Raw genomic sequence first — 17,884 nt, forward strand, 5'->3', positions numbered from 1 at the left:
CATATATATATATATATATATATATATATATATATATATATATATATATATATATATATATATATATATATATATATATATGGAAAATGCTCCTGTGAGCCAACTCGCGCACAGGAAATAGGTGCGCCGAGCGGCTCAGATGGTTTTTTCGAGTGTGAATGGTTGGATCTTGCCCCTTTCAAAATAGTAAGATGTTAGTCGTAGCTGACAACCTCGGGCCTACTCACAGAGCGTCTCTCTCATCTCGCACAACCAGCACACAGTCTCTCTCTCATCTTGCACACCCAGCACGTAGTCTCTCTCTCATCTCGCTATCTCTGCTCGCAGAGGGCTCTCTCATCTCGCACACCCAGCACATAGTTTCTCTCTCTCATCTCGCCGTCCCTGCTCGCAGATGTCTCTCTCATCCCGCCCTAATAAAACCAGTCTCTCTCTCATCTCGCCCTCCCTACAGTTGGGTTTTTTCCTGAATACTCTCACAACGAAGGTAATGGTGATTTGCAGTTTTACTTTGTGCTGTTATTAGGGATTTATATATACTCGAATGACATCCATTGATTTTAGGGCTTTTTAGTTGATTATGGGGCTTTTTGTTTATTACGAAAGTGTCCCTTCAAACAAAACTGCAATAAACAAACCTGCAATTTGGGTTGTTAATGGAAATTTGGATTTTCATTTTTATTTTGTAGTACTCGAATGCCATCCATTAGTGTTGCTCTGTTAGCTGATTTACGGTTTCCGTTTATGTTGATTCTTGGGCTGGTTGTTAATGGAAATTTGGATTTATTTTATTTTATTTTGAAATACTCGAATGCTATCCATTAGTGTTGCTCTGTTAACTGTTTTACAGTTTCCTTTTATGTTGATTCTTGGGCTGGTTGTTAATGGAAATTTGGATTTTTTTTTTTTTAATACTCGAATGTCATCCATTAGTGTTGCTCTGTTAACTGATTTATGGTTTCCTTTGGTGTTGGTTCTTGGGCTTTTTGTTCATTAGTTTTGTTTCCTTTCAATAATCAAGCAATTTTGGTTTGTTAATGGTTCGAACGTGGTTTCTTCTTACTGTTGGAATTGGTGTTGCTCTGTTTAGTACTGATTTGGATTATTTTTGTAATACTCGAATGCCATCCATTAGTGTTGCTCTGTTGAGTAATTCACGGTTTCCTTTTGTGTTGATTCTTGGGCTTTTTGCTCATTACTTTTATTTCCTTTAAATAATCAAACAATTTTGGTTTGTTAATGGTTCAAACAGGGTGGAATTGATTTTGCGATGGTAAGTCATAATTTGGAGATTTGTTTTTTCTTTTCTTTTTTTTAATACTCAAATGGCATCAATTGATGTTGCTCTGTTAAGTGATTGCTTTTTGTTCATTAGGTTTGTATCCTTTCAATCATCAAGCATTTTGGTTTGTTAATGGTTGAAACATGGTGGAATTGATGTTGCTCCATTAAGTCATAATTTCGAGATTTTTTATTTTATTTTTTTTAAAACTCGAATGGCATCCATTGATGTTGCTCTGTTCAGTGATTGCTTTTTGTTCATTAGTTTTGTTTCCTTTCAATCATCAAGCATTTTGGATTGTTAATGGTTCAAACAGGGTTTCTTCTTACTGTAAGAATTGATTTCTCTATTTAGTACTAATTTGGACATTTCTTTTTTTTTTAATACTCGAATGGCATCCATTCATGTTGCTTTGTTAAGTGAATGTTGTTTGCTCATTAGGTATGTTTCCTTTCAATCATCAAGCATTTTGGTTTGTTAATGATTTAAACAGGGTGGAATTGATGTTTCTATGTTAAGTCAGAATTTGTAGACGTTTTTTTTCTTTTTTTTCTTTTTAATACTCGAATGGCATCCATTGAGTTAAATTTCAATCCTAATCTTACAGTTTTGTGATTTTAACCTCTTGTTGGAGAGTGTTACTAACTCGGCCTATTCGAGGTGGAGTTGGAGCGAGTTCCGCAGCTACTGTACCACCCTTAGTTGAAGCTCTTATTCTTGAATTCATTACTTTTGTACAAAAATGTATTTGAATCAGACACGCTCTTATTTCTATTGTTGTATCAGAGAATATCACAGAAACAGAAGAATGTATCAATATATGAATATGTACTGATTTGGTTGCTATTTGGTGTTCAAATTGAATAGGTACTGATTGGGTTACTTATGGGACTATTTATCTTTTACTTTTTATGGATGTTCTATTTCGCACATTTTCTCAGGTTATGACATTTATCAAATGGACAGCCTTCGTATTGCTACATGATGATTTAGTTCTGATTTATGTGTCAGGATTGCAACTGCTTCCTTCCAAGGGCAACATAACAAAGTTGGTGAAATGGAACGTATTTCTAGGAGTGTTGAGAGTCTTTGTATAGGCCACGAAGCTCTTATTCTTGAATTCATTACTTTTGTACAAAAATTTATTTGAATCGGATGCGCTCTTATTTCTATTGTTGTATCAAAGAATAACACAAAAACATAAGAATGTATCAAAAATTGGATTTGGTGTTCAAAATATTGAGTAGCTAATGATTTGGTTACTATTTCGTGTTCAAAAATTGATTAGGTACTGATTTGGTTACTATTTGTTCCATCGCAAGGACGTCATTACTCAAATTTGTTCCATAGCAAGGATTTTCTTTTTGCAATTATAATTATGGCATTATCTCAACATCTAGTCTTTCAGTGAGAGATGGAGCTCTAGTTTCATTTGCATATGGATCTTTAGTTCAATTATAGTTATTACGCTGTCTCAACTTCCAGTGGTTCAGTAAGAGATGGACCCCTATTTTCATTTGCATAAGGATTTTAGGTTAATTGTAGTTATGGCACTGTCTACATCTCTAGTATTCATTGGGAGAAGATGAAGCCCATGAAGCCCTAATTTCATTTGCAAAAGGATTTGTGGGCAGTGGTAGTCATGGCATTGTATTAGAAATTATAGTTCATTTTGGGAGATGAATCTCTAGTTTATTTGCATTTTTACAATGGATAAATCTGGTAAGCGTGATGTGTTGGTTTTGTTTCTCTTGCATTTTTAATGGTAGAAAGGTCGTTTATTTGGTGATTCAGGTTATGTCCCTGGATGTTTTACCTCATTCCTTTTAACTTAATACACCTACCTAGGCACCCGTCCACCCATCCCTCAACATCACCACACACACACAAAAGAAGGAAAAAACCAAAGAAAGATTATAGTTGATTTTGTATTTAATTACATGGATAAGATAATCGAAAATAAGATATTTGAATTTATACAATGAGCCAGAAATGACATTTAGTATCAGAATGTTGAACAATAGGAGCTGCAACTCACAATCCAACAAAAGCCATCCGAACAGAAAAGAGCAATTAATTGCTCATCTCTGTCATAATCCAACAAAAGCCATCCGAATAGAAAAATATAACAGTATATATAGCCAAAATATTATATGCTTCCGACAAGTCGCCCATTCACTAGCTAACAAACTCCTAAAAAAATGCACTACAACATTTGCACATGACTGCATAAACAAGAGAGGTCCCATAAATGATGATAAACTATACAAACAGCTTTGCCTCTATCTTTTCTCCACCGCTAACCCAAGTCAAATTGAAAGAATAACCGGCAACATTCCAAGATATAAGAAGGCATCACGTGACTCATAGCCATAAATATACATATCCATAGCCATAAAGTGTTTGTGTGGGAAATGAAATTAAAAAGTGAAGGGATCATATTTCTGATGCCAACTATAAAATCCAACCACTAAATCAATACACGACAACAAATATTATTTACCTACCAACTTTTGATACAAAAGAACAGCAGACGTTGCATTCACAACTCCAATACTGCATTAACAATAGAAGCTATTGTAAATTTTAACAATAGAACCTATTGTAAATTTTATATGCATACTATTACTCATTATGTTCTGTATTGTCATTGACATGGATACAACCACACAAGCATAAAAATTTAAATGCAATAAAATTTATTACAATGCTAGATCAATGCAAAGAATACTTGTTTACTGATTACAATGCAAAGCAATAGTAATTCTTACCATTACTCATCATGTTCCACATTCTCACATGACCCATCCATGCATCTTATATTTACATTTAACCTAAACGAAAAAAACCCATTTCAAATATTTATATTTAAGGAATTCATATTAAAATCACAAAGAGTACAAGCGATGGAGCAATAGTTCATTCATACTTTGAACGCCTTAGAGATGGATAATTCCTTTTGTCATGTCCACTCCTTTTGCAAACTGCGTACTTTTGGGTGACCTCTTTATCTTTCGCTTTCGCTTTCGCTGCATTTATCTCAGTCCGAGGTACATATCTATCATTGGTAGGTCTCCTCTTTGTTCATGCCTGAGGGGGCTCAAGGATGTTATAGCATGCATGTCCCTCAACCTCAGTGTGGTTGCTACTGCCGGTAATCACATTCTCATTATGACTGCTGCAAGGGGTTTTAAAAGCACCATCTGGTAATACCGCACCATCTGGTAATGCCGCACCCCCAATCTTGGCCTTAATCTTTGCAAGTGTACTTGATAATTCAGATGTTATAAATGTTCTACACTTTTTGAAGCATGCTCTGCTAGTTCTCTAGTGACTTGACAAACCTCATTTAAACGATTTGAACGGGGTAGATCAGAAGTACCTTAAATTTGGTTCCCATTGCCATCAAGTGCAACACCTTTCATCATATTTTTCGTCCACCTCTTCATTATGTAATGCAAAGGGATTTCAAAAATATTATTCACCATCAAGACCCTAATCACATGCCTACAAATAATGTCAAGCCTCTCATACATGCGGCAAGTATAAACAAAAGTTTGGTCGTGACTATTGAACTCTACATTGCTAGCCCTTGTTCCACTTTCACATTTGGATACCTTGACGATTGCAACTGTGTCATTCTCTTCAATATTTCACTCGTGTAATTAACGTTTTCTGCAACTTCTTCTCCAAACAACTTCATAACTTTGTGTGTATATACCTTCAAAGCATGAGCCTCGATGTCACACGTGGTCCTCAGAATAGGTGAAGATGTCATTTTCTCTCATTTTAAGAAGTATTTTATCATGACCTTTTATAGTAGTTTCCAACAATGTACGCAAGCTTGTATTGGAAGTCACGTACTTTTTGAAGTGCTTATTCATTTCTTCGCTTCTTTGAGTCGATGACATACCTGTTGTGAATGCATCTGTCATGTATGCATCGATCCATTGCTTTCGACATTTGTATAATCTATTGAGCCATTCATTCTCTTGCAGATCATATTTCTTAATAAGGGATTTCCATTCTGACTCAAATTCTTCCTTAGTTTGGCTCATTATACAGTTTCTTAATGTTTCTGGAAAAGATGGACTCCTTCGTAAGCTTTGGCACAATTTTTCTTTGACCTTTGAGAGTATGTGCCACTTACAATAATGATGTCTGCTATTATTCAGAATTTGTCTCACTGCAACGGTCATTGCAGGATCCTAATCGGTGATAATTACTCCGGGTTGACGTCCACCCATTTCCTCTAGCCAATTTTCAAATACCCATACAAAAAACTCCACCTTCTCATCAAATATAAGGGCAAACCAAAAATATTTTGTGCTAAGGTGGTGATTCACTCCAAATATAGAAGCAAAGGGCATGCCAAAAGAATTTGTCTTATATGTAGTATCAAAGCTGACCACATCGAGAAGTGATGGTAGAACACCCTTGACATGGCATCTACCAATAGTAGACTGGTAATGTGATCTTCTTCATCTAATTTCATTTTATAGAAAAAAGATGGATTCGATCTCTTCATATTGATTAACCATTCCATCGTACAATTGCCATCTTCCCCTTTGAACTTTTTTCTCTTGTTTTCTAATTGGTTTTCGATGTCTTTTTGTGAGCAAGGGAGATTATCAATCCCTCCAACCTGCTCTAAAAAGATATCATAAATTCTAGATTTTACCAAACCAGAGCTCATGGTGTTTATCATTGTCTTTGTTGCATCGGATAATGTTTGGTGCAATCACATGAGTCAAGCTTTCCTTAGAGTTACAAGGTTGTGATTGTGATCATCAACAAATCTTGTGACAACCCACTCATTGTTGGCATTTATGCTTACACACATCTTCGTTGTACATCCACACCTTGTCTCAAGGATTTTTTTTCTACCTAGCACTTGTTTCACTACACGGAATCCTTCCTTAGAACATATAATATTCCCTATCAATTATGTTTCCATTGTTATTGTTGTGAGTCTTTCCCTTTCTGACACCAAACCCTTTCAGCAATGCATAAGCCTTGTAAAACTCATATGCCTCATTTTCAACATTGAATTTCATTCCTACATGGGGTTCCTCTATTTGTGACCCCATGTACGACAATGCATGTTCTCCGTTTTCAGGATTTGTTGACATATTGGGGGGTGGGGTTGCAAGCAAGGGATCTTACTCCATGGGCTCTACAATATCGTCCATGTTGTCATCCTCTGACCATAAGGGATATGCGACACTTTTTGAAATGGTGAGGTCCATCTCAGGTATTAAAATTACCCTACACAAAACAAAATTTCTTTGTCAATTAATGACTTCAACACTTCACATATTTTTTAATAAATGAATTGACAATTTGCATAACTTTTCTTTTGGCTGTTAAGTTTAATTAGATATCATGCCTTATTCCTTGAACACTAAAAAAATTTAAAAAGAAGAACAAAAAGCCCTAATTCTTCATCCATGATCATTCCCCTTCAAATCTCAACTAAAACAACCCTGTTTGATTTAAAGGAAACAAACCTAATGAACAAAAAACCCTAAAATCAACACAAAACGAAACCGTAAATCACCATTAACAATGAAAAAAATAACTGGTTTCTTTTCTAACGAACAAAAAGCCCTAAAATCAGCACAAAATGAAACCGTAAATCACCATTACCACTGTATTACTACTTAACAGAGCAACATCAATGGATGCCATTCCAGTATTAAAAAAAAACTTCGTATTACTACATAACAGAGCAACATCAATGGATGCCATTCGAGTATTGAAAAAAAAAACTCCAAATTAGTACTTAACAGAGCAACATCAATTCTTACAGTAAGAAAAAACCTTGTTTGTATCATTAACAAACCAAAATGCTTGATGATTGAAAAATAAGTTTTTGTGTTAAGGTCTCATTCTTTCAACCACTTTGATCTAGATCTTTGTCTCCAGTAAATCTCCTCTGATCTACGAAGTTCCTCCAGTTCTTTCATTTTCAAACATCTATCTAACACTGATTGCTCAGACAACACTCCATTCGTTTGGACATTAAGGTCTAACAACTCAATTTCAGCAAGTACACCATCACACTTGCTTTTGATATCAAATTTATTCTCTTTCTTCCAAGCGATTGGCTTGTGTTTGCTATTTAAAAGCTTTCTATGAAGCTAAAAATCCCCGATTCCCTCCACTACAGTATTGACCCAAGTCCCCTTAATCAAATCAATAACATATTTCTCCAACAACCACCCCACATCCAGCCTAAAATGTCTCGGCCCACCAGTCAACACACCTAAACTCAGTAAAATAGGGCAATGGTCCGAAGAGACCCTGGGCAAAGCTTTAACAGATGCGAGGGGGAACTCGTCCATACATTCCAATGAAATAAAAAATCTATCTAATTTAGACATGGATAAATTAGAGATACTATTATTAGATCGAGTAAACTTGGCACCAATAATAGGGGGATCTAACAAAGAGTTATCCTCAATAAACCTATTGAACATTCTCATGGAAGTGTTAATATGAATGCCTGCAAGACTTTCATCAGGCCAACGAATCAAATTATAGTTCCCACCAATCACCACAGGATAAGAACACGATTGAATAACAGAACTTAACTCATCAAGAAAAGTTCCTTTCAAGGCAGGCACTGTGGGCCCATAAACATTTAAAAATCCCCAGGAAAAACCATCTTTCGGACCATTGAAACCAGCAAGTAAGAAGCAGTCCTTAATGAGAATTTCAAAGTTCACCAGAACCAAAGGGTCCCATAAGACCCATAAACCACTAGAAGCGCCATTGACATCAATACCGTAAAAACCAACAGCACTAGGACCCATACCTCCCTAGCCCTAGACACATTAGTACTCGGGAGCTTAGTTTCTTGCAAAATTAACACTACAGGATTAAACTTAACAGCCAAAAACTTAACATCCCTTTTCCTACCTGCGAGGAGGATGTCTGCGTTCTGATGTTGCACAAGAATTTTTCTCATCACTTGAAATTGTAATGGAGAAAGATTAATCACTTAATCGCTTGTTTTCTAGCGTCTTTCTCTTCTTTGTGTGGATGCGGGGAAAGATACTCCAATCAAAATTAGTAGTAGTGTAGCAGTACAAGTTTGACTCAAAATTTTATTTTCAAGACATTGTAACTCACTATATTAGTTTCAAAATTAAAACCACTATGGTGTTTAACTTCGATTTTTGTCTCCACCCATCATGGGATACTTGAACACTAGGGAGAAGGGTTAGCTCAAAGAAATTGAAGAAATGATTCCAAAATAAACTCAGAGCGCAAAGAGGGCTCCACCAAAAGCATGCTAGGAAATTGATATTGCAGCAAACCACCTTGGCAGCAACTTTACATTCTTTCAAAATCTTAATAGTTTTTTAAAGTTCTAAGAGTGATGGTAAATAAAGTACATGGTAAAGAAACTAGAAATCCAAAAAAATTAGGAATTTTGTGATATATCTCTTAGTTTTGAAATATATGTAAATTCTATAAGAAGTTTATTATTTGACATGGTTCCCAACCTTACATATATGAGATGAAAATGCAGAGAATTTGTGTGCCCTATTTGGGACACCATATGGGAAAGGTAGCTTCCTCTAAAGAGAGAGGACGGGCCTCCCCTATTCTAGAGGCAAGGCCTCCCTATAGTGAGAATAGAGTTTCCTACTGAGAGAAACACCATGGATGTGCTTCCTGTAGATTGAGAAGTTGGTTTCTTATAGAGAAACGGTTCATTGGCACGAAAATTTTGTGTGGTTTCCCCTTTTAGAGAGAGAAAGACTTGGTTGCTCTCAAGGTTCCCCTCCTGGACAGTGGTTTAACTATGGAATGAAGTTGTTCTCTTCCTGGCTGTGGAATAGAGATGAGAGATCAGCGGGTCGTGCCTATTGGGAGGGTGGGTCTAAAAGGGTTTGCTCAACTGGGTTTTGTCAAGGGTTAGAGTGGTAACTATATATCTCAAAATATGTGATGTAACTTTCGTTGATGTAGTGGATTTTAGTTTGCTATGCCGGTGGTAGCCCTCTTGAGGTGAACTATGTAAATCTTTGTGTTATTGTGGTATGTGTGTTTCGTACTTTATTTCTCGTATTATGGCTCGTGCTCTCTCCTATTTTGTTTCTAACTGGATAAGTACATGATCTTGGTGGTATCTAATTTTTGGGATTCTTGTTTCTGCATCTAAAAGGATTCTTAAATCCTAACACCTTAGACAAAGCTGACATATCAAATTGGGATATTTCTCTGTGGAGAATGTGGAATCAAAGAAGGGTATATCTTCAAAGTTGTAATAAAATCGATGTAAAATTGTTTGTTTTAAAACTAATTAAAGATGACAATTGGCATATCAATGGTGTAAAAGGCTAGATTTGTGATACCTCCGGTTAAATCTAGAGATTGAATGTGAATTCAAATTTTAATGGGTAAAACTGGGGCCTAGAGAGTATTAGGATCCCATAGGGGGGGTGGTTTGTATAGAGCCTAGGTTCTAAACAACCAAATTAGAGCCTACCTTAAAAGAGTGTTGAGAAATGTGGTTTCAATAATGGAAATCTTTGTGATAGCTTTAAAATATATTTTTATCTTTATTTATAAAGTTTAAAGCTTCAAAAATAGTGTAGATCGACAGATCTATGAAAACTTGAAAATCTTGAAAATTGGCGGTCCAAAAGTGTGTTACACAATACAATATTTCCATTTGAAATCCATTTTCTTCTCATGTTCATGCTTCTTGATGTCGAGATGATCAATTTGACAATATTTGGGCATCAAAGAAACCTCTTTTAGTGAAATTGATGATCAAATTGATTGTTTAGAACCTCGGCTCTATATAAACTTTCCCTATAGTTTATGTGAATTTAGGCTAAAAGTAGCAAGATTTTGGTGAGGGAACTTCTCTCTAAAGGTCTCTCTATGTCCCTCAAGGAATTAATGTCTTCTCTTTAGACTAAATTGAGAAAGGGTATTTATAAACAAAATCTTGGGATTTGGAGTCTAAACATAGATCCTTAGGATCAAAATGATATTAGTTTGGATAGCTTAAAATATATCTAATACACATCCAAAATTGTATATGATAAAACAAGAGCAATTTGGGCAGCGTATAGATAATCTTTTGATGAGGTACCTGAGTGAAATTAAAATTTACAGTAAACTCTCCTCAAATGTGAATCGATGATTTTGCAAAGAGCATTGACCCCTAAAATGATATTTTCCCTTTTAGCTTAGAATGAGGAGTTGAAATAAGAGAGAAATATGTGGAAAAGAGGTAAACTTATCTTGTTTTGTGTTTTCTTTTCATTCTTTGGTGCTTTGTTGCTCCATTCAAACTAGCTACGTGCATGTGATCCTAAAGTGATTTGAAATATTCCCAAGAGAAATCAGATGTTCGAATAAGAATCAAGAGACTATGGAGATTATGTGCATATTCAATTTAGTATATTAATAAAGAAAAATATTGGCATTTGCTCACTAGCCTACAACTACATATGAGTCCAACATCTAGGCCGATCTGACGAACATGACCTCATTTTGTATTTTAATTTTAATGTTTTCTACCGATATTTTAGGAATCTATTCTTCTCATCAATACGTACCTAATAAAAAATATTAAAAAATAATTCGTAAAATATAAATTGACCAAAATATCGTTGAAAATTTTTGGGGGTATTTTGGTCAATTTATTTTTCACGAAATATGTTTTTGATATTTTTATTGGATTATTATATTTTTATAGAACACACACTCAAAATTTCAAGTGATTTGGATTTATAGAAAAAAAGTAAAATTAAAATTCAAAATACAATTATGATTATTGCATCGGCCCAAATTCACTCTGGGCTGTTGGGCTCAATATAGTTGTAAGTTAGTAGGCCTACGCCAGCATTTTCCATTAAGAAATAGGCAAGTGGTGATAACAAATGGATTATGTAAAGATAGTTTGATACACAGTAGTAAAAAGGAGAGATTAAGCAAAATAATTTAGGGTAAATTATGGATACCCCTCAAAAAGAACTGTAGATATTCTACATCCCAATACTTTTAATATCACACCCATGACCCAGTTACTATTTTTTCTTGTTTTTACCTCTCAGTCAAAAAGTCATTGTTTTAAATACTAAACCAACTTCCCCACCTTTAATCTACCAATTAAATCTCTCTCTCTACCCTTTCTCTGCCCGTCCTCTGTGTTGCTCTCTCTACCTGCCCCCTCTCTCTTTCTTTCTCTACCCACTCTCTCTTTCTCTCTCTACCCACCCCTCACTCTCTTTCTCTCTCTACCCACCCTCTCTCTCTACCCGAGTAGAGAGAGGGCGGATAGAGAGAGAAAGAGAGAGGCTGGATAGAGTGAAAAAGAGAGGGTGGGTAGAGAGAAAGAGAGGGCACCTAGAGAGGGTAGAGAGAGACAGAGAGAGAATAATAATCATTCCAATGCTGCCCCGGATGAAATCAGTGGTTTAAAAAACAGGTCAGTGCTCTGGATCGGGCAGCCCAAAAACCTATCTGGATCGATGAATCGGCGTTTCAGATCGAGAATCGGTCGGATTTAGCCTTGAAAATATCCAAAAAAGTTATTAAAATTCTATAAATATTGTTTTTTTGGAGTCCAATAAGAACTGCGGGTACTCCGTTCAGAACTTTCATTTTTTTTTGCATCAATATGTGAATATGAAGATGTTCTTTTCCTGTATGAACCACTGTTAACTACTAAATTAGCACACAAAAGATGAAGCATAGAATTATCATGGATGAAGTATAAATCTCTAAAAATAACGTTATTTTAGTTTCTAAACGTAATTAAGAGTGATGCATTATGTAATTTCATTACTTTGTAAAAATACGTGAATACTGATACAATTTTTTGTTTGGATGTCTGTATAATTATTAATTATAATATAGTATTATAATTAATAAATAATAATAATTTCCCATATAAAGTGATATTAGAATCATATCAAAGTATTAAATATTTATTAATTCATTTTACTCATCCAAAATTATCACAGCCTAATTAACTATAATATTATATAATGTAATTGAAATTGTTGGTTTATATTTTATAATTATTTTACTATACAACTAAGAACAAATCTAATTTAAAAATTTATTTACAACTATAAGAAAAATAATACATTATATAATTTATAATGTAAATAGAGTAATAAATAAAATACAATATTTGATTATCAATGTATAATTATTAATTATAATATTATAGTAAATATGATTAAAAAGTTATTAGAAAAATGCTTCCATATCATATGATTAAAAATTAAAATAAAATCCCCAATAAATTCTAATGTTATGATATTAAAAAATTCAAAAAAAAATTTATGCAAAAAAAATAATAAAGATATCAAAATTCAAAAAAAAAAAAAAAAAAAGCCTATCGACAACATGCACAATAGTTACAAGCACTTCCATATTACAAGATTAAAAAATTTAATTTCCTAAATAAATTAGTATCACATCAAAGTATCAAACATTTATTAATTCGTTTTACTCATCCAAAATTATTACAACCTAACTAACTATAATAACATATTTTTTAAATTGAAGTTGTTGGTTTATAACTTTATATTTTATAATTATTTTACTATACAAATAAAAATATAAAATGTCTTATAATAACATCGAACTTAAAAAATATTATTTACAATTATAAGAAAAAATAATACGTTACAAAATTTATAATATAAATAAATTAATAAATAATATACAAGATTTGGTTATTAATAAATTAAAAAAATTCATATTTTCAATCTGGGATAATTGATAAAGCAACTTGAAATAAATTCTTAAGTGGTATGAGTTAGTGCTATTTTTCTCTCTTAAAATATCATCTAAAATAAATTTTTTTTAATATTCAATAGACTAACATTAATATTTTTATTTTACTCTTTTTAATAGCCTATGAGCTAGTACTAATATGTTAATCCTAATTAACTAATTAATTAATTATTAATTATATAATAAAATAATCCCATGAGATAATAGCCTAATATATTTTTTATGTTTGTTTGGTAAGTAAATTTAAATTATTTTGGTGAAAGATAGAGGTGATGGGCACCCAATTATTGTTTTTAATATTTTTTTTCCTTTTTTATCGCCTAATTTAATTGCCACCATCGGGTGTACGCCCTTCTTATTCATGACGGGTGTACACCATTGCGCGTACACCATTGCACGTACACCACCTCACTCCAATTTGTCCCAAGCTGGGCTGGCTTTTTACCAATATTTGCCCATCATGCGTACACCATCGGGCTGGTTTGTTAACTCATAGAATTGTCCCACATCGAAGGGATATGGGAAGGAAAGGTACTATAAAAGAATCCAACCAGCCTAAGCAACTTGATGTTGTGGTTGCATGGCCGCATGTATGTGGGTTGTGAACGCTGGCGGTTGTTGCCTGGCCACGCGCATGTGGGTTGTTGCATGCTAATGGTTGTTTCATGGCCGCGCGTACTTTGGGGGTTGATGCACATTGATGTAAGCAGTTTTTGGGGCTTTAATTATAGTGACTCGGGTGGTTCATTGTAGAGAATCATTGGTTTTTCTCTATAACCGGGCGACTCGGGCGGTTTACTTTAGAGAATTGCCGGTTCTTCTCTAGAACCAGGCGACTCAGGCGTTTTACTATAGAGAATCGCCGGTTCTTATCTAAAACCAAGCGACTCAACGTTTTTCATTGGAATTGACACGGGGTGACCGATTCCCGTGTCAACTCGGGCGAGTCCGTTGCAACTCGCCATTTTTAAAACGAGAGTATAGGACATGAGTATTCATATAAGTAAGGAAACTTGCATTAGAGTTACATTTATCTGTCTTGAACTATTGGTCGCTTCGAAATGTGGATGTTTTAAGAAATGGAATGTTTAGACAAACATTAGACTTCAAATAGAAAACCAGAGGACATCACATGCGGGGCTAAATTCACCCATGCACTTTATATCAGAAACATATGCTTTATATTTGCACTGGGCACTGAGCAATTCCAAACGTTTAATCCTCTTTTGCAATTTACATCGACTTAAAAAAAGAAAATACGCCAAAAACCTTTGATTATGGCTTTGATACCTATACATTTGTTTCTAAAGAAGAAGATACGTACATGTTAAAATGAAAAGATAACATTGAGGGCCGGCCCATACACCAATAGATATCTGGAGGGATGTGTTATCTTTCGAGTCTGGTTTTCCTAAGAGAACGTGTCTGAAATGAGTACAGGAAACGATTATCCCTCTCTTTGTATTTTGAATATCACTCTCTTTTCTACTCTTGGTTCTTACCGAGGCAAAACCTCTGAAGAACACTTTATCTCTATTAGACTATGCCTAAGGGAAAAGTGTGACCCCTCTTCAATCGAGAAGACCCCTTTTTATACTGCTAATTATGGATTTTCAAGGGATAAGCATGCATTTCCCATCTTGGAATCTTCACCTCCATCCTCATCATGAGTTTATCAACTCATTTGAATTACAGATCTTGCAAGGTGCAATCCTTATCTTCGTAATGCTGTTTTACCTCTTGTGTTTATCTTTTCACGTTGTCGATCTCACTGCTAGGTTGCTCTCACAGATACAATCACTGATGCTTGTCTTTGAATTTCAAATCTTCGAAACTCATGATCTTGCAAGAGCAAAATTAGGTACTTATTAGCATCGTCAGTGAACTGCAACCACTTATGTTGTTCAACTCAATTCATGTAACACCTTTTAAGGGTGATAAAGTAAAGAGCCAAGAGTTCAACGGTGTTGATCTTACTAGAGAATTCATTGTTCCTGAAGAAATAATTCCCCTTTGGCGGTAACTGATATGCCGTATGATCCATAAAAATTCTAAGGCTTTAACTGCCTGACAATGATGTTGACGATGGGTTAAGCCATCATTGGGTAGTTCGAGACTTTTGTTGAATGAGATGGGTTAAGTCATCTCTAGACAGCTTGAGACTGTCGTTGAGACTAAGATGGGTTAAGTCATCTCTGAGCAGCTTGAGACTGTCGTTGAAACCAAGATGGGTTCGCCATCTCTGGGTATCTTGAGACTGTCGTTGAAGCTGAGATGGGTTACAAGGCTCATTTTTATACATATCAAACTCAAGATACTACATCCGGAGAGTTCACTAATTTTAAGGATTCGATGAGTAATGTTCTTAAATTACTGCTTGAAAACAAACTCCACGATTTACCTCAAACTTAGATTCCTCCTTTGTGAAAGTAAGACTATGTGACCCGAGCAAGTAAATACCAATTAAATTGTTTCTCTCTTTTTTTTATTGTACCACCCAGATCACTTACAAGTGTTCAAATACAATATATAAACCAATAAAACCATAAAGAATGCTAATGACTCTCACTTGCTTGCCATCAAAACAAATTCTTATTCAAAACATACATCTGAAAATTACTTAACACTTTGAATAAATTCAAGAAAGCAAGAAATAAGACCATACTACATACCTTGCCTTAGATTACCTCCAAAGACTTTGTATACACCACATCGGGTCTCCTCCACCAATGATGCATGTGAGTTAGGTTTATTCGTAACTTAGAAATCCTACGAAAAACTCTTAAGATCATAACATGGGATAGGGCTTTTAACCTAGGCACAACACGATTATATCTCAATGCATATAGGCTATGTTGTGCCACTATTGTGGCTTGGGTGTACCCCTTAGGGTTTCTAGGCTCTACCAAATTAAACTCTAATGAAGTTGAGAGAGAAATAGAGAGAGGAGTGCTGCCTGGCTGTCTCTAGCTTGAGAGAGAGATAAAGAGAGAATTTAAGGTGGGTAGAGAATAGGCCCCCATAGAGAGTATATATAGAATATAGATTAGGTTTTGGAGTTGATTTCGCCATCATTATGAGATTCAATCTTGATATTTGATCATGGAGATCTATAGGGTGAAGAGATCTCATCTATTCATTCTTTACATCAGCCATCATGATTAAAATGAATGAGGTGGAACTATTATCCCTCAATTTTCATAACTGCATTGCCATTAAATATTGTGTCGAGAAAATATTTTATTTTTACAAATCAATTTTTAATAAATCCCAACATGATTATTTGAAATCAACCAAATCCTCCTTATAACACTTTTTTCAATCAAGAAGGTAGCTTAATAGACAGGTCACACAAATTAGGAAAGACAAGGGAGTGGGGCACCAATACCTGGATAGCCATGTGGGGCCCCACGCCCCCACTAATGGGCTTAGATGTGGTAGGCTCAAAGTCATAATAGGCCCCAAACCTTAAATAATATGTCAAAATAGTAAATTTTTTTTTATAAATACATTAAATATTTTATTTTCCTCCATGAATTAAGTAAATCTAGAATTTTTTTTATTTTAAAATCATATTCAATAAAATAAAATATTTAGAGAGGCCTAAAAATTTATTTTTACTATCTAAAATATAATTAAGATGTAATTAAATATTTTTAAGTATATTTGATGTAAATTGAATCCAAAGAGTAAGGAATATAACAAATGTAACGTGGACTCCATCCTTTCTAGAAAATTGCATCTTACTGCACATTCTCAAACTGACCTAATAGTTCCCATGACCCACAAGATTTGGGGAAGTCTGGTGATGGGAGCCCTATTAGGGGGGCGTGATGCCCAATCATCAAGATTGAATTGGGTATGCCGGTGGGAGCCATATTAGGGAGGTGTGGTACCCCATCCAACAGACATTTGTTTTGGTTCGACAGTTGAGGGCCCTTATTGGGCATGTGGACTGCTTCACCAAGTTTCAATTCGAATGAACAGTTGGGAGATTCTTGGGAGTGTGTAACCCAAATTGCTGGAGCTCTTGTTGACAGTCAGAGCATACATGGCAGTTAGAGACTTATTAAGGCGTAGGACCCATATGGTCGCTCCGAAAATGTGACACATTAATTCAAAATATTCAAGAAAACATTACGACTCCAAATGAATAACCAAAGAGCAAACACATTTGGGACCAAATTTGCACATGCATTCCATATCATAGAAACAAAGGTTTTTTATATATATTATTGGGAACGAAAGAGTTCTAGAGGTTTAATCCCCTGGTACAATTTACATTAGCCTAAAACTAGGCCAAATACCCTTAATTCAGGCTAACGCCACCGGGCTAAACACCCGAAAAGGACCAAGGGGCGATAGAAAAAATAACTTCCTAGCTTATAGAATATCTTATCAAATTCTCTTATCAAGTCCTAACGGTGTCATAAGTAAAGTAAATTGAACGCATAAGTCTAATTAAACCTGAAGAGCCTCGACTATCTGAACTTCAAAGGAGTAGAAGAGGAGGAACAAAATTAGAAGTCCAAAGAAATTTTGAGCACTCGGGGGAATATCTCATATTATCCCAGACACTAGTTTGCTTGAAACTTCAAAAAACTCTCTTTTGAGTTGTGACAAAAGAGCCAAGATTGGAAGATGAAGAATACTCGATGATTCTTCGTCCTGAAGGTCCCAAAGGTTCGACAAGATCATATTTGGGGGGGAAAACAAAAAACTCCATTGTAGCACGAACCTAAACTGCTTATCAACCCATTTTTTCGAAATTCACCCCCTTTTCAATAAGTTTTCCCCTATGTGTTTGTCAGATTTCAAAAA

The sequence above is a fragment of the Amborella trichopoda genome, chromosome 10 (genome assembly GCF_054954075.1).
Source record: "Amborella trichopoda isolate Santa Cruz 75 chromosome 10, AtrichopodaSantaCruz75HAP2 v2.0, whole genome shotgun sequence".
NCBI classification, from domain to species: Eukaryota; Viridiplantae; Streptophyta; class Magnoliopsida; order Amborellales; family Amborellaceae; genus Amborella; species Amborella trichopoda.